Genomic DNA, 19,077 nt, shown 5'->3' on the forward strand with positions numbered 1-19,077 from the left:
ACGTCGGAAGGCACGCCTGCTCTAGGACTGATTGCTATAAGGAAGCATGGAGGGGATGGGTTTACGTTCCACGTGGCGGCAGAGGAAGATCAAACGCCTTCCATGTTGCCGAACCCTACGAGTTGTTGCCAAGAACGACAGTTAATAGAACTACATCGCCACTGGTGCATAGCCACATCGCAGTCTCCTGGAGAATACTTACCGCCATCCAGCGTTATTCACCGCATGGCGTGAAGGAGCAGACCATCTACCATTGCCAGCTTAGAACAGCTCAGAAGTGGGTCGCCTTCTGACGTGATGCGCGCTATTACACATACGTAACGGTAACACAAACATCAAATTACAAAATATTCTACAGTACATAGTTTGTCTACTGTAGAACTGTCGGACAGGGCTTGTGAACACACTGTGCGTAGTCGCATGGAAAACCTAAGGAGTGGTACTGAATAATTCTGGGTGGGAGAAAAATTTTACTGACTGGGGTGTATCCATTGTGTAATTTCATTGAGTTAAATTTTGAGTCGACACCCTATTGCTTATATATGCAAACGACTTTACACTTGACATTCATCACACAAATTTGATACTTTTTGCAGCTGACACAAACGTTACAATTAGACAGAGTTGAAGGACATCAACACAAGAAAATATCAGTAATGTGTTTCAAAGAATTAATGGTTTTCTACATATGAACTTTCCCTTACTTTCGTACGAAAACAGTAAATTCAGTTCTGTATGACAAACAGAATAACACAGGTAATCAATGTATCATATGAACAGGAAGAAACTTTAATATTGTCTTATCAAATGCTAAGTTCAGTAGTATTACTCTCCTCATAACAGTTAGTTTGGGAAACGAATAAAACAACACATCAACATATTTCTGTTCCACGACCTCTTATGGTATAATTTTCTGGCGTAATTTATCTAGATTTGGAATGCAAGAAACCGAGCAGTGGTGTACAAGCAGATCTAAGAGAAAGGAAAACGTACGGTGGAGTCTCATTTTTTTCTTACAAGAAAGTGATTAAAAAGTTGGCACTACACAGGTGTTTAACAGGGTCTCAACTGGAACTTTTTTATGGTTGCTTAAAAGTCGCATTCGTTTTCCAAAAGACTAAAAATACTCCATATCCATAGACCTAGCCCCCCCCCCCCCTCCCCTCCACCATTACAAATTATCGTATGAGCATCCTTAGCCATAGTCATATTGTAACCGCCATTCGAGCAGTCTGGCATTTTACATTGTGTTAACTGGAAGTTGATCTATCAGCTCCCTAGTCCTGAACTCGGGAAAGTCGAAAGGCTCCGGCTGACAGTCATTTGTTTTACGTTACACGTTACGTTTTACTTCACACATTACTTAGCCGACAGTACAGTGTGAGGTGACCACTGTTGACTGCTGTGTTAGTGTGTTGTACTTCAGTGTGCTTCGTAGGTTACTGTTCGTCTTTCCTTGCGAAAAGTGTGCGTAACTGTTTCAGTTAATGGTTTTATTAAGCGTTTTCAACACGTAAAATAATTTTAGTTTCTATTACGAACAAAATGAAGTGATTTTTACCTCCTCGTGTGACTTCTGCTTTCAGTGAACCATGAAGCACAGCAGATTAAGGTACCTGCACTGCAGGAGGCAGGCGGTTTCCCCTTCCCCCACCCCCCCACCCCCACACACACACACAAACACCCACACAACCGCATCCCCCTTCACAGCTCATGATCCCTCGCCCAGTAGTGGTCTATGTGGAAGCTGGAATTTCTTTTCCCGCTCCTCATAACCAGCTTTGGCAAACCGGCCAACTTACAGCTGACACATTGTAACTGCTATTGTGCAATATGTATACTCACCAACGACATTCGTCGTAAGTAATACATCGTTATTTAACAAGGATAGTAAAGTCTTCAGCAATAACACTAGAAGAAAAAACTTTTTTTACTTATTACGGATGTTCTCGGTGGCTCTGAAGGGAAATCAGGAGGTAGCCACAGAAATATTTTGTAGTTTGCCTAATAACATAAATTGTCTGTCAGGTACAAAGGCAAATTTTGTACCTGAAACCATTTTTTTTTGGGCAACTCTTTGTATTCCATGGACGAATATTTAATTAAATACTCATATCATATGGAGTATAGTAGAAAAAAATTTGTTTACTTCGCTGTCAATTTTGAATTTAGAAGCGACGAAGACTGATATATCCATTTTTAGCAGATCTAAGCAACGAACACGGTAGCCAGACAAAGTTGCACTTCTAGCAAGAAGAAAGATTTTCATTTTACTAGGATACGTTACATTTAATCGAGGTCACGAAGAAGTACAAATTCTCCTTATTAATCTCTCTTCTACAGGAAGACAGGTAATTGATTAGGAGGGAAATTACTGACATGACATACCAGAAAAAGTGTTTTTGGTATACAGGGTGAGTCACCTAACATTACCGCTGGATGTATTTCGTAAACCACATCAAATACTGACGAATCGATTCCATAGACCGAACGTGAGGAGAGGGGCTAGTGTAATTGGATAATACAAAAAAAAAATGCACAGAAGTATGTTTTTTAACACAAACCTACGATTTTTTAAATGGAACACCGTTAGTTTTGTTAGCACATCTGAACATATAAACAAATACGTAATCAGTGCCGTTTGTTGCATTGTAAAATGTTAATTAAATCCGGAGATATTGTAACCTAATGTTGACGCTTGAGTACCACTCCTCCGCTGTTCGATCGTGTGTATTGGAGAGCACCGAATTACGTAGGGATCCAAAGGGAACGGTGATGGACCTTAGGTACAGAAGAGACTGGAACAGCACATTACGTCCACATGCTAACACCTTTTTATTGGTCTTTTTCACTGACGCACATGTACTTACCATTACCTCACTGGAATCTTCTGATTTTTTTTCTTGTAGTTTGTGTAATTAGTGTAGATTTTGTTTATTGCTAGCGCGTAATTGTAGAGAGAATCTCCTTTGTAGTTGCAGTCTTTCATTGTTGTTGTGGCATGCATATAGATTTGCACCAAGTATTTCGCTGCTGCGCTTGCAATTAACTACATATTATTTTCAGTGCTATGTTAATGTGTTCTCTTATTTTTGCTCTTCAAATTGTGTTTTTCTGTGTTGTGTGAAATATTGTGACAATAATGGCGTGTGAAAAACGTAATACTAGGCTTCAAAGTAAACTGAGAAATGACAGTGAAGACGAAAGCAGTGTGTTAGCGCCGCAGAGTAATGAATTAACTAATGTTCAAAGTAGTAATTTGGTAATTGTGCAAAGTAGTGATGGGGAGCTCGTGAATGAGTCGTTTAAATGAACGCTTCACTCCAGTGAAGTGTGAACTAACCACTCAATTTCAGTGAACTGGTACTTCAAACTCTCCACAGATAGTACACTCCACACTTTTTTTCTAGTTCGTTCACTCACTCTCTTCCCCTCTCCCTCTCCCACTACATTGGCGCTACGTCACTCATTCTCCCTTCACTTCAATCCTCCCTGTACAGCCTGTCGACGAATCGCGCGGTGAAATACACTTAGAACAACAGTTGCACTTTGCTTTCACATAACCTAAATCGGCGAAGAAACCCCAAATTTCACTACTTTTACGCGATCGCGTGTTGCTAGCCATTGTATAAACGTGAACAGACACAAAAACTGCTTTCGAATAAAATAAAGAGGGATTTTACCTGAAATCGTACCAATGACTACAGGTGACAGTTTACGTTTTGAATTTAGAGGGTTATTATTCTCAATAAAAATAAAATCTCCAGGAAAACTTCTGAATAATTACTTAACGTAGGTATATAGACTTTGTGACAGTGGTAAACATACTCATTCTATTTTGGATTAAATTTTAAAAGGAACATAAACTTGGACTGCATTTCGTTGGTAGCCCTAGTTTTCAGTCCATAAATACAACAAATAAGGTTTCACTTGGCAGATGAAGACTCTTTTTGGCGCTTCATGAGAAAATGTCGAGCAAGGTTAAACGTAATACCTTCTTTATATGTGACAGGCTTCTCTATTTATCTTTCCTTTGTCCCCTTCGACCATCCTGTATTTAAGTTAACTCAGACGCTGTAAGACGCAAAACGTTGCGTGCACGTTACTGCATAGTTTGGCCATCTGTTGGTAAAAATATGAAGTATTACGAAGCTTTATTGTACGAGCGAGGCGAAGCGAGCGTAGCCGCGGCTGAACGGCGAACTGGGCAACTTCGCCAGGCCTCCGTACTTCATGAATGAACTACTTCGTTTGAACGCTTCACGGCAAAGAGTGAAATGAATGAAGTACTTCACGGGAATGAACGAGATCGACCCATCTCTAGTGCAAAGGGAATGGAGCGGGCTGCAAATAATGGTGTAGGCAGTGAAACAATTAGTGAACAGGGAAGCATTATCGATCGATCGGTCGGCAACAGCTCGCCTCAGGATTCCGAAATGACAGGACACAATCTTGCAAATACTGTAGATTCAGGTTTTGCGTCCTCACCGCTTTCTCAAATAAATCAAGACACATTTTCTGCTTTTCAAAATGCGAATATTGCCGGTTCAAATGCACTGCCGAATAGCACTGAGGAACATGTTTCAGACACCAGTGCACTGTTATTACAGTTAATGCAACAAATGGGACAAAGGCTACAAAAGTTAGACACAACGCTTGAACAAAATCAGAAACAAATGGGACAAAATCTTCAAAAGTTAGACACAATGGAACAAAATCTTCAAAAGTTAGACACAATGGAACAAAATCTTCGGAAGTTAGACACCACACTTGAACAAACACGTGATGATTTAACTACTGAGTTACATAACATTGAATCGAAATGTCAAAAAGTCTGTAATGACGTAAAAACACAAATTTGTGAGCATTTTCAACCTATTTTTTCGCGGCATGAAAATGCATTACAGAATCACGAAGCAGAGATAAAAGAACTGCAAACCATTGTTCATGAAAATCATGAGACCTTGTGGGCTAAAATTGACTCAGTTGCATCTACCGATTCGGTTACGCAACTTGCAAAAACTCAGGAAAACTTAAAGGACACAGTAGACTCGATTTCAACACAAATGGACACTCTGAAACTTGGTTCAGAAAAACACACTGAGGAAATGTGTTCACTATCGCAGAAAGTAGCCGAACTTTCGGATCAGTTCACTAACTTATCTACGAAGGTAGATGATAATCTGAATGACACAAAACCGGTAGTCTTTAATGACACAGAAGAGTGCGAACAAATTAGGAAATTTAAACAAAATCAGAATCAAATTAATACGCAACACCAAAGAGAAATCCGGGAAGTACAAGATCAGCTGACTCAGGTAATACAAGAATTACGTATTTCAGAGGACACTCGCGCTCCAATATGGGAAGAGGGACATAGAAATACGGAACAGCCACAAAATAATAACTCAGGGCACTTCGGAAATTATGAAAGAAATTGGCAAGGTACACCGAATTTTGAAATGGAACCGCCGAAACGACGTAACAATTACCGATATGCGACTCGCCGACATGATGACTTTGACTATAAGCTGTTCATTACTACACGTCAATTCAAAACATTTAAGAATTCTGCCAACGACATTCATCCACAAGCATGGCTCCATCAATTCTCTCATTGTTTTCCTCCCCACTGGTCGTTAGAACACAGATTAGAATTTATGTGTAGCTATTTAGAGAATGAACCAGCTGAAAGAATGCGATCGGTCATTCACGATAGTCACAGTGAAGGAAACATGCGTTTCTCTCAGCATATTGGTCTCAAGCTACACAAGACCGAATAAAACATAGCATCATGATGATGAAACACTTTGAACAATCTGAATTTTCCAGTCTTGTCAAATATTTTGAAGACATGTTGCACAAGGATCAGTACCTGTCAAACCCATACAGCCCCTCAGAACTCATCCGCATTTGCTAAATCAAATTACCTGAACATTTGCGACATATTATTTTGGCAGGACGTTGCAAAGACGACATTGAAGCTTTTCAGGGACTCTTACAAGAATTAGAAATTGACACAGACAGTCGCAGGATGCGAAAACAGGAAAACAATCACTACAGGTCACATCCGTCACAATTCCGTGACGACAGAAACATTAACTGGACACAAGTCTATTCTTACAACGCAAATCGTGACCAAAACAGACACCACCCACATGACAACCACTGGCAGAGTAATAATAGTTACAGAGAAAGATCGCATTTCCGTAGTAATGAATATGACAGAAATTACCATAGAAACAGACAATATGGGAACAAAAACAATTATTAACAAGGGAGACAGAATAACTGTAGACGCAACGGTCCAGCGCGCAGTTACGGTTCAGGGAGAAATTCTCCACCACGTGACCGACAAGAAAGAAACTATGGAATCTACTGACATGACGACAGACGGTATGATCGTAATGACAGAGCTGAATTGCATCAGAACTGGCGGGATTCAAACAGAGCAGGGCCCTCTCGACAAGGTGAATTTGTAGAAGTTAGGTCTCCAAATTCCAATAACGACACACGCCAACAAAGAAACAGACAATGACTCGCACCGCAGGCAGCCACCTGCGCCGGCTGGCTCAGGGAAAAATAGCATACAGGCTAACCTTGAGAAAAATTCCAGTATTCTTTACCGACGTATACAGCATGATAATTGCGCTCAAGTTGAAACTCTGCGTACTAGGAAGGGTAAAGGATTGCACCACATTTCACATGTAGAACCGTTTATTGAGAGATAATCTGCTTTTTAACAATGTCTTTGCCATATAACTTTTCACGTTACATTACTAGTATGCTTGTCAGACTTAGAATCTGTTAACATGCAACAATGTTTGAAGTTAAATATCCAATCAAGAACCAAGAGAACTTATTGAAACAGAAATTACGAATGCATTGTTATAGTGAACAGACGTCACAGTGTTATTGTGTGTGTACATTCTTGCTTGTTAGTTGCACGATTACGTAACGACTATAAGGCTTACATACTTAGAACATATACTGGTACTGCTAATGAGATTTTAATGCAACATTTTGGTTTACTTGAAAATACATTCTGGATTTAAAGTACTTTCTGTGAGATACCAGACGATACAGTGGTTAGTTTATGTGACAACTACACGGTTTTATCACGACGCTACTAATGAGTGACAATTTACAATGTTGCTTTTGCGGTGTTTCTGTTTTATATCTGCACAGTTTTTCTGAATTATTCTGGAAAGTAAAACATGTTTTAGTAGTTACTTTTGTGGTATAGCTACAATCAGACAGCCTTTTACACAACACAACAATACGTTACAGCGCAGTACTTTCTTCATCACGCCAATAAGCGTAATAACTAAGATATCTATAGGCAAAGCATTTCACTTTTGTTTATCATGAGGTAAGGACAGTGACTTATGCGGAACTTAGCTTTTGGAGGACGATAACTATGACACTTCCACAGAGATTATGTTACAACAAGACACACAGTTTAGCGCTACAGTAGTAGTATTTGAGTGATTAATTTTATACTTAAAACATTTACTTTTAAAGATTTTCGAATTACAAAGAAAGTTTTCCGTGATACATTTCATTCCATTGCTGTAATCTGTAACACCTGAGGGTATAATTACATTAATCCTCAGGGGGGTACACGTTTACTTTGTGTACCATGTGTTTGGCAAGCACAAGGAGCCCTAGCTAATATGGTATTTGCTTATACAACTTTACACATCGGTACCATATTTCTCGGCCGACCGGGGTGGCCGTACGGTTATAGGCGCTACAGTCTGGAACCACGCGACCGCTACGGTCGCAGGTTCGAATCCTGCCTCGGGCATGGATGTGTGTGATGTCCTTAGGTTAGTTAGGTTTAAGTAGTTCTAAGTTCCAGGAGACTGATGACCTTGGAAGTTAAGTCCCATAGCGCTCAGAGCCATTTGAGCCAACCATATTTCTCTAACACACAAATTACACAGTTATCTGATTATTTAACTGAGAGAGATAAATATTTATTTTACTACATCAGTGACAGATGTTTACGTAATTACACAGTTGGGTAACTTCACACTTACGAAATTGTATTTTGTCTGTACTTTGTGAACTGTTCATATATTTTTTCGGAACCATTGTGATACTATGAGAGCTTTGAATGATGTATTTGGTGTGGGATCATGATTTTTAAAGTAAGTTTGAGGTAAATGACACTTTTGACATGAGCAGAGAATTTTTTTTAGGTTTTGAAATTATTGGAGGAAGCTACGACGATTTTGAGAGTTGACTGAGGTGTTATGATGTTATTATTACAATGACTATGTGTATTATGCTGTTGCGGTATGTTTATGATCAATAAGCTGATGCTATATGAGTTATTTGAGTATGCTACGTATCTGTTATGATGAAATATTGAAGAAGTGTCGACGAATAAGGTAAGGAATAATGAGTAGTGGTTAGGGACTCTGGTTTGTGAAAAAGGTTGTTGGAAACCAAGAATCGTACTTTAAGAGTTATGAAATGTATGTAAATGCGTGAATGTATCACAATGCCGGCAAAAAGTTTTTGGACACTGTTATATTTATAGGATTTTGTTTCTACACATTTGTAACGCAAATTCTCGACCTGTGAAATTTTTTATATGAGACTGTCACTGTAGCGGAAACTGCTGTCGTAAATATTTCCGTAAGAAAGTTAAGTGACCACCTGCACGTAATGCCTCGTGGGCAGCTGCGCGACAGTCGCCTGGAAAAAAGCTATTAGTGTGTGCCTTTCAGAGGCACAGGTGGAAAAAAAAAGAGGCCATTATCCTTGCTATTGACATTCCTTTGTAGAAAGCATCGCAAATACGACAAGCTCAAACTTGAAAACATATGATTATACTGTGGAGCTCTTAATTTATGATATTTACTAAAATGCCTAATGAAACGATGAGAAACATTCCATGGCTATTGTCTTGCTAGTTGAGAGAAATGCCATATGGCTTGCTTTATGTATTTATTTACTCATTTTGTTTAATATCTAGTTTCTAGCTGCACTGCAGCATTGGTTAAAATAAAATTTAATAGATGTACTAATATAAATATTTGATGCCTACAGATCCAGTAAATAATTTTATGATCTATTAAAAAAAAACGAAGGAGCATAAAAAGACATTTCCCTTCACAGGAATTGCATACGGAATTTTCTTTTCAACTACGTGGTAATTTTTTTGGTAGAATAACTTCTTGTGGTGCACCACTTTAATTACATAGACATTAAGATGTGAATATACATTTCCCTTGTCTGCATTGTTATCTTTAGTGTAATATTTTTTCTGCTTGAGCTATGTCATGTTTAGATATAAGTTATTGTATTTGCTGCTGCTGTTTGGCAGGCATAGTGCTACTGAATTTGACTTTGTATTACGCTGTTAAGCCAGTTTTACTACGGATTTATTTTTCTTGTTTGCTGCACAGTGCCTTATATTAGTTGTAATATTGCAATTGCTTCGCCAATTTGAATTTTTTGTCATTGATGTTTGTGTTTTTTGTTTTGTGCTGCTGCATTGCCTCGTCCCTTAGTTTAGCATCTGAGCTCAGTAGATTTAAGTTAGCTTAAGAGGGGGTAGACTATATAAGAGAATGGGTTGCGATGAATTGGAAGAAATGCATTGAGAAGTTATACGAAAAAAGTACAGAAAGCAGGTATAGATAGGACTTTTTGGGAATGATGATGAACGAAGGGAAATCTCAAAAAAAAAAAATAGTTTTGTTTGCAAAATACTGCAGTACCAAATGTTACACTGACAACAAACCCTGTCCTTTCCTCTTGTGTTATTCTGCTATGTGTTCGTGTACTCTTGTATATTTGTGTTTTTCCTGTCTTTATGTGTTTAGCTGGTATGAGTTACATTGTAGAATTTTTCTAATACTATGTTATTTACTTTGTAAAGATGTTTAGACATTATTTATCTGTTCTGTTTTGTTGCTCATATGTGAAGTTGATGTTTCAAAAGTTATTCTGATCTTTTATGTATTTATTTATGTCATAATTCCTGTAACACTGATGTACATGTTATTTCGATTCTTTTGTAAAGCCTGTACTACAAATGTTATCTGTATTGTTTTGTACCTTTGTAATTGTATTCTTATGTTGTAATTGTATAGACACCAGTTCTTAAAAATTAAGTTACATTTCACTGCACACGTTTCTGTTGGTCATAGTAATGGACAATATGTGAGAAGTAGGGACTGTTAGTGTTTGCACGTGTGTTAATAATTCAGCAAGGGACTGGATGACAGCATTGCTGGTTCTAAGGACAATTTCAAAAACTTTGTGAGTGCACAAGTGGTGGTTTATGGACTTGCTATATTGTCCGCAAGACTCTTCGATGGTGATTGTGCACCTGCACAGTTGCAACAGATGGCTGCTGGCCGTCTCTACAAGGACTACAGTGGGTCTGCATCTTTGATGATCCATCAATACCATTATTTCTACAAGGACTGCAGTGGGTCTGCACCTCTGGTGGCCCACCAATACCGTAATCTCTACCAGGACTACAGTGGGTCTACTCTGTGATGACCTACGTACCAATATTCTTCAAAACTTCGACAGACTCTGCGGCGGGTTTGTTCTGTTGTGGCCCATTACCTGTCTGCATGTCAAGAGTCAGCACTGTCTTTTCGTTGGAAGGACAACACTACTTCTTCAAGACTGCATGGAAATCCACTACTTCCGTGTGCATTTTCTTCTACTGCTCAGACTTTGAGAAAAACACTGCTATTTTACTGTGATGAACGATCAGGACTGTCTTTATGGACTGTGAGAAAATTTTAGCTTTTGACCAACATTGTATCAATAAGTGTGTGCCTTTGATTTCTTTGTTATTGTAATTATGAAAAATTTTATCAAATCATTATTGGCCACTGCCCAAAACAATTTGTAAATTTTTTTTGTGGGGAGCATGGGGGCTATGTAAGTAGGCTGTTTATGTTTTCTTATTGGCAACGTAATGTAGCGCTCTGTATGAAAATCACTGGCTGTGCTGTGTGCAGTCTGTGGCTAGTTTGCATTGTTGTCTGCCATTGTAGTGTTGGGCAGCTGGATGTTAACAGCGCGTAGCGTGGCGCAGTTGGAGGTGAGCCGCCAGCAGTGGTGGATATGGGGAGAGAAATGGCGGAGTTTTGATATTTGTAAGAGTGGATGTTATGACCTCCTATATATGTTATGACTTTTGATGACTATTAAGGTAAATACATTGTTTGTTCTCTATTAAAATCTTTCATTTGCTAACTATGCCTATCAGTAGTTAGTGCCTTCAGTAGTTTGAATCTTTTATTTAGTTGGCAGTAGTGGCGCTCGCTGTATTGCAGTAGTTCGTGTAACGAAGATTGTTGTGAGGTAAGTGATTTGTGAAAGGTATAGGTTAATGTTAGTCAGGGCCATTCTTTGTAGCGATTACTAAAAGTCAGATTGCGTTGCGATAAAAACATTGTGTGTCTGTTTAAGCCCAGTCACGTATATAATTTTTCTAAGGGGACGTTTCAAGTGGAAAAGAGTGTGTCCCGACATGTCAGGCCAATAGATGTTCAATGTGGTGGCCATCATTTGCTGCACACAGAATTGCAATCTCTGGCGTAATGAATGTCGTACATGCCGCAGTACATCTGGTGTAATGTCGCCGCAGGCTGCCACAATACGTTGTTTCATATCCTCTGGGTTGTGGGCACATCACGGTACACATTCTCCTTTAACGTACCCCACAGAAACAAGTCCAGAGGTGTAAGATCAGGAGAACGGGCTGACCAATTTATGCGTCCTCCGCGTCCTATGAAACGCCCGTCGAATATCCTGTCAAGGGTCAGCCTAGTGTTAATTGCGGAATGTGCAGGTGCACCATCATGCTGATACGACATACGTCGACGCGTTTCCAGTGGGACTTTTTCGAGCAACGTTGCCAGATCATTCTGTAGAAACGCGATGTATGTTGCAGCTGTTTGGGCCCCTGCAATGAAGTGAGGACCAATGAGGTGGTCGCCAATGATTCCGCACCATACATTTACAGTCCACGGTCGCTGTCGCTCTACCTGTCTGAGCCAGCGAGGATTGTTCACGGACCAGTAATGCATGTTCCGTAGATTCACTGCCCCGTGGTTTGTGAATTCCCGCTTCATCGGTAAACAGGTAGAACTGCAACGCATTCTCTGTTAATGCCCATTGACAGAATTGCACTCGATGGTTAAAGTCATCACCATGTAATTGCTGATGTAGCGACACATGAAACGGGTGAAAGCGGTGACGATGCAGTATGCGCATGACACTACTTTGACTCAGTCCACTGGCTCTCGGAATGTCCCGTGTACTCATGTGTGGGTTCATGGCAACAGCACCTAACATACCAACTGCACCCGCTTCTCCTGTGACGGGCCTGTTACGGACCCGTTTGCGTGCTACGACCATACCTGTTGCATACAGTTGGCGGTAGATGTTTTGCAATGTGCGTCACGTTGGATGCTCTCTGTCCGGGTACCGTTCTGCATACACCCTGCAGGCTTCAGCTGCATTTCGTCGACACTCGCCATAAATGAGTATCATCTCCGCCTTTTCAGAGTTCGAATACACCATGGTCACAGTTCCTACAACACTACACTATCACAGGCGTCTGGTAACACGGTGTACTACAGTTGGTCTTCGTGCGGAGACTAATGCAGAATAACAATAGCAGCAAGCGCTACATGCGGACACTGCGACAGCTAGACCAAACCACAACAGTGCACTACAGCCACACTCGTAAACACGGTCGTCATCGTAAACATGTCCCTGCAGATGCTGCTCGGCGACCGTGGCCCGTGTTTGTTACAACACGCAACTGAACGTCGGAGGTTTCAAGCGTCAACTTTAGGTTACAATATCTCCGGATGTAATTAACATTTTACAATGCAACAAACGGCACTGATTACGTATTTGTTTATATGTTCAGATGTGCTAACAAAACTAACGTGGTTCCATTTTAAAAAAACTTAGGTTTGTGTTAAAAAACATACTTCCGTGCATTTTTGTATGGTTTGCATTAAACAGTTACACTAGCCCCTCTCCTCACGTTCGGTCTATGGAATCGGTTCGTCAGTATTTGATGTGGTTTACGAAATATATCCAGCGGTAACGATAGGTGACTCACCCTGCATATAGCGCGGGAGCTCATGAAGGCGTACCTGCAAAGCGTAAAGATCGGCTAGAACGGGTGGTACAGAGGACTGAATTATAAAATAAAATAAAAGTGACCTAAGGGTAGCTTGTTTGGCTGGTAATCATTGACTTTCGGAGTTCCGGATTAGATCCCGGCCACTGCTTAAACTTTGAAATGATCATCAGCAATGTCAGCCGAACAATCCCAGTAAAAGCAAGCTCTGTCAAACGTCTTGCAACTGGGCGGTGGAGCGGACAGAGAATGCTGCGCGGGGTAACCGTGCGGTATATGGCGCCTTGACACGGATCACGCGGGTCCCCCCGTCGGAAGTTCGAGTCCTCCCTCGGGCACGGATGTGTGTGCGGTCCTTAGCGTAAGTTAGATTAAATAGTGTGTAAGCGTAAGGATCGATGACCTTAGCAGTTTGGTCCCATAGGAACTTACCACAAATTCCCAAAATTTTTTTGGACAGAGAATTGGCACTTCCTTTTGCCCTTGAGATTGGAATGCGGAAGAATCAGCAATAACCTGTGGCATGAGTATGTCACAGGACATGTGCTCTGCAGTTGGAAAAGGGTCATGATGGTCTCTCCGTTGGTAAAATAAGTTGGATTAATCACTCTCCGTACCTCCGGGAGGGGAGTGACAAGACGGAGGTAGCTATGAGAAAAAGAGTGAATAAATAACGAAAGGGTAATATTTTAAACGTGGTAGGGAAGCTAGAAAATCTGAAAATACACTCCTGGAAATGGAAAAAAGAACACATTGACACCGGTGTGTCAGACCCACCATACTTGCTCCGGACACTGCGAGAGGGCTGTACAAGCAATGATCACACGCACGGCACAGCGGACACACCAGGAACCGCGGTGTTGGCCGTCGAATGGCGCTAGCTGCGCAGCATTTGTGCACCGCCGCCGTCACTGTCAGCCAGTTTGCCGTGGCATACGGAGCTCCATCGCAGTCTTTAACACTGGTAGCATGCCGCGACAGCGTGGACGTGAACCGTATGTGCAGTTGACGGACTTTGAGCGAGGGCGTATAGTGGGCATGCGGGAGGCCAGGTGGACGTACCGCCGAATTGCTCAACACGTGGGGCGTGAGGTCTCCACAGTACATCGATGTTGTCGCCAGTGGTCGGCGGAAGGTGCACGTGCCCGTCGACCTGGGACCGGACCGCAGCGACGCACGGATGCACGCCAAGACCGTAGGATCCTACGCAGTGCCGTAGGGGACCGCACCGCCACTTCCCAGCAAATTAGGGACACTGTTGCTCCTGGGGTATCGGCGAGGACCATTCGCAATCGTCTCCATGAAGCTGGGCTACGGTCCCGCACACCGTTAGGCCGTCTTCCGCTCACCCCCCAACATCGTGCAGCCCGCCTCCAGTGATGTCGCGACAGGCGTGAATGGAGGGACGAATGGAGACGTGTCGTCTTCAGCGTTGAGAGTCGCTTCTGCCTTGGTGCCAATGATGGTCGTATGCGTGTTTGGCGCCGTGCAGGTGAGCGCCACAATCAGGACTGCATACGACCGAGGCACACAGGGCCAACACCCGGCATCATGGTGTGGGGAGCGATCTCCTACACTGGCCGTACACCACTGGTGATCGTCGAGGGGACACTGAATAGTGCACGGTACATCCAAATCGTCATCGAACCCATCGTTCTACCATTCCTAGACCGGCAAGGGAACTTGCTGTTCCAACAGGACAATGCACGTCCGCATGTATCCCGTGCCACCCAACGTGCTCTAGAAGGTGTAAGTCAACTACCCTGGCCAGCAAGATCTCCGGATCTGTCCCCCATTGAGCATGTTTGGGACTGGATGAAGCGTCGTCTCACGCGGTCTGCACGTCCAGCACGAACGCTGGTCCAACTGAGGCGCCAGGTGGAAATGACATGGCAAGCCGTTCCACAGGACTACATCCAGCATCTCTACGATCGTCTCCATGGGAGAATAGCAGCCTGCATTGCTGCGAAAGGTGGATATACACTGTACTAGTGCCGACATTGTGCATGCTCTGTTGCCTGTGTCTATGTGCCTGTGGTTCTGTCAGTGTGATCATGTGATGTATCTGACCCCAGGAATGTGTCAATAAAGTTTCCCCTTCCTGGGACAATGAATTCACAGTGTTCTTATTTCAATTTCCAGGAGTGTAGAAACGCAAAGAGTCATTATAGATATAATGGGGTGAAATGGATAGAATATAAGGATTTGTGGTCAGACGAATATAGGGTAATATCAACACCAGCAGAAAATGGTATAACGAGAGTAGGATTCATCACGAACTGGAGTAGTGGGTTAGTGCGAACAATTCAGTGATAGGGTTATTCTCATCAGAATCGACTGGAAACTACACCATAAACAATATTTCAGATATACGTACTGACGTCCAAAGCACGTGAAGAGGTAGAGGAGGTATATGAGAACATTCATCGGATAAGACAGTCTGTAAATTGAGATAAAATATAATAATCATGGGGGGAGGGGGGGGACTGGAACGCGGGAGGGAATAGAAGAAATAGTTACAAGAGAATATGGGCTCCATAGTGTGAGTCAGAGATGAGAAAGATCTTTTAAATTCATTTTCAACAAATCAAAAGAGGAGGAGGTGTACTTGGACACTGGAAAATTACAGTTGGATACATCATGATGAGGGAGATTCCGAAATCAGATGGTGGATTGTTGAGCGTACCCTAGGTCAGACATAGGCTCGGATCCCAATTTAGTAAAGTATCGGCTGAAGTTTAAGAGAAAAGAAATTACACACTGAACCACTGAGGAACGGTGATGCATGTTTCACGTTCTCTACGTCCGTAAATACTGCGACAATAGGTACCATAGTAGGCAGTTCAGTTGAAGAGAAAAAGGCATCTCTAAAATCGGCAATAACAGAAGTTGGACAAACAACCATAAATACCGGTGAAGGAATTTAAGGTAACAGAAGAAATATTTTAACTAATCGACGAGAGAAAGAAGTGCAAAACTGATGGAGACTCAAGACTGTAGAAATATAAGTTACTTAGGAATGAAATTAATAGGAAGTGCAGGAAAGCCAAAGCGAAAAAGCAGCAGGAAAAAGTGAAGAAATTGAAAAAGAAATGATCTGTGAAGACTTATTTGGCATATAGAAAAGTCGAAACAGTATCCGACGAAATTAAAATAAAGGACATCAATGTTAAGAGAGCAATAGGAATTCCAGTATTATGCGCAGAGGAGAGAGCGGATTGATAGCAACAGTATACTGAAGGTCTCTACGAAGGTGAGGATTTGTCTCATGATGCAATTGAAAGATAATTGGGTGTCGATATGGAAATCATAGGGAATCCAGCAGTAGAGTCAGAATTTAACGCTGCTTTGGAAGACATACGATCAAATAAGGGCGAAGGAATAAGTAATATTCCTTCGGAATTTATAAAATCTTTAGGGAAGCGGCAACAAAACGATTATTCAAGTTGGTTTGCAGAATCTTTGCGACTAGAGATAGACCATCAGACTTTCGTAAAAATGACGTTCAGACAATCCAGAAGCGAGGAGGTACAGAGAAGTGTGAAAACTATCGTACAGTTAGCTTAACAACTCATGCATCAAAGTTGTTGACAAAAATAATATACACAAGATTGGAAAAGTAAACTGAGGATCCGTTACATGACGAACAGTTTGGTTTTAGGAAAGGTAAACGCACGAGAGAGGCAGTTCCGGCGTTGCGATTGATAAAGGAGACAAGACGTAAGGAAAATCGAGCATCTTTCAAAGGATTAGTCGACGTAGAAAAAGCATTCGACAAAGAAAAATAATAAACAATGTTCAAAATTCTCAGAATAATGTGTGTAATCCATAATACACTCCTGGAAATGGAAAAAAGAACACATTGACACCGGTGTGTCAGACCCACCATACTTGCTCCGGACACTGCGAGAGGGCTGTACAAGCAATGATCACACGCACGGCACAGCGGACACACCAGGAACCGCGGTGTTGGCCGTCGAATGGCGCTAGCTGCGCAGCATTTGTGCACCGCCGCCGTCACTGTCAGCCAGTTTGCCGTGGCATACGGAGCTCCATCGCAGTCTTTAACACTGGTAGCATGCCGCGACAGCGTGGACGTGAACCGTATGTGCAGTTGACGGACTTTGAGCGAGGGCGTATAGTGGGCATGCGGGAGGCCGGGTGGACGTACCGCCGAATTGCTCAACACGTGGGGCGTGAGGTCTCCACAGTACATCGATGTTGTCGCCAGTGGTCGGCGGAAGGTGCACGTGCCCGTCGACCAGGGACCGGACCGCAGCGACGCACGGATGCACGCCAAGACCGTAGGATCCTACGCAGTGCCGTAGGGGACCGCACCGCCACTTCCCAGCAAATTAGGGACACTGTTGCTCCTGGGGTATCGGCGAGGACCATTCGCAACCGTCTCCATGAAGCTGGGCTACGGTCCCGCACACCGTTAGGCCGTCTTCCGCTCACGCCCCAACATCGTGCAGCCCGCCTCCAGTGGTGTCGCGACAGGCGTGAATGGAGGGACGAATGGAGACGTGTCGTCTTCAGCGATGAGAGTCGCTTCTGCCTTGGTGCCAATGATGGTCGTATGCGTGTTTGGCGCCGTGCAGGTGAGCGCCACAATCAGGACTGCATACGACCGAGGCACACAGGGCCAACACCCGGCATCATGGTGTGGGGAGCGATCTCCTACACTGGCCGTACACCACTGGTGATCGTCGAGGGGACACTGAATAGTGCACGGTACATCCAAACCGTCATCGAACCCATCGTTCTACCATTCCTAGACCGGCAAGGGAACTTGCTGTTCCAACAGGACAATGCACGTCCGCATGTATCCCGTGCCACCCAACGTGCTCTAGAAGGTGTAAGTCAACTACCCTGGCCAGCAAGATCTCCGGATCTGTCCCCCATTGAGCATGTTTGGGACTGGATGAAGCGTCGTCTCACGCGGTCTGCACGTCCAGCACGAACGCTGGTCCAACTGAGGCGCCAGGTGGAAATGGCATGGCAAGCCGTTCCACAGGACTACATCCAGCATCTCTACGATCGTCTCCATGGGAGAATAGCAGCCTGCATTGCTGCGAAAGGTGGATATACACTGTACTAGTGCCGACATTGTGCATGCTCTGTTGCCTGTGTCTATGTGCCTGTGGTTCTGTCAGTGTGATCATTTGATGTATCTGACCCCAGGAATGTGTCAATAAAGTTTCCCCTTCCTGGGACAATGAATTCACGGTGTTCTTATTTCAATTTCCAGGAGTGTAAGAGACGGATAATACACAATTAAGACAAGAACTGAGAGAAGAAAATAAGAACAGAATATCAAAAGAACATGCTCGGATTAAAAAGGATGTAATACAGGGCTGCAGTCTTGGCCACTATTCAATCTATATAATTTATTTATTTATTTGCTAATTTGTTTTAATCTGTTATCTATATTCAAGAATAGCACATTAATCTGTTATCTATATTAAAGAATAGCACATTAATCGGCTTGAATATAGAACATAATGCGAGGGTTGACCAGAAAGAAAGTTCCGAAAGGTCACGAAATGGAAACCACTGGGAAAATCCGGTTAAGCTTTGCACAGACGTGTTGGGCAGTGTCTCTAGTATACCCGTCGATCGTGTCGCGACGCTCTTTTCAGTTCTGAGTGAACAGTGAGCACGTAAAGATATGTAGGGAATAGCGTCTCCCGCCAAGTATGAGGGCCTGGTTAGAGATTTCGCCTGCGTCATGCAGCCCGCATAACACAATTGTCGAGCAGTTCCTTCTTCATGCCAATTCTCGGCCGCACACTGCAGGGCCAATGAAGACGCTCCTGCAGCGTTTTCGATGACAAGTGTTTGATCACCCTCAATACAGTCCGTAATTGGCTCCGCCTGAGTCTCATCTCTGCTCACCAGAACCGCTGCCTGTGGAGACAAAATTTTTCCAC

At 42.7% G+C, this 19,077-nt stretch overlaps 1 protein-coding gene across 2 annotated transcripts in view; it reads right to left on the minus strand.

Moving 5' to 3' along the window:
* The window catches only part of LOC126251829 (uncharacterized), a 364,384-nt gene that overhangs the window by 275,792 nt on the left and 69,515 nt on the right, over positions 1–19,077 (minus strand). The gene's annotated exons all lie outside the window — the stretch shown is intronic.

Source organism: Schistocerca nitens, chromosome 4 (genome assembly GCF_023898315.1).
Source record: "Schistocerca nitens isolate TAMUIC-IGC-003100 chromosome 4, iqSchNite1.1, whole genome shotgun sequence".
NCBI lineage: Eukaryota > Metazoa > Arthropoda > Insecta > Orthoptera > Acrididae > Schistocerca > Schistocerca nitens.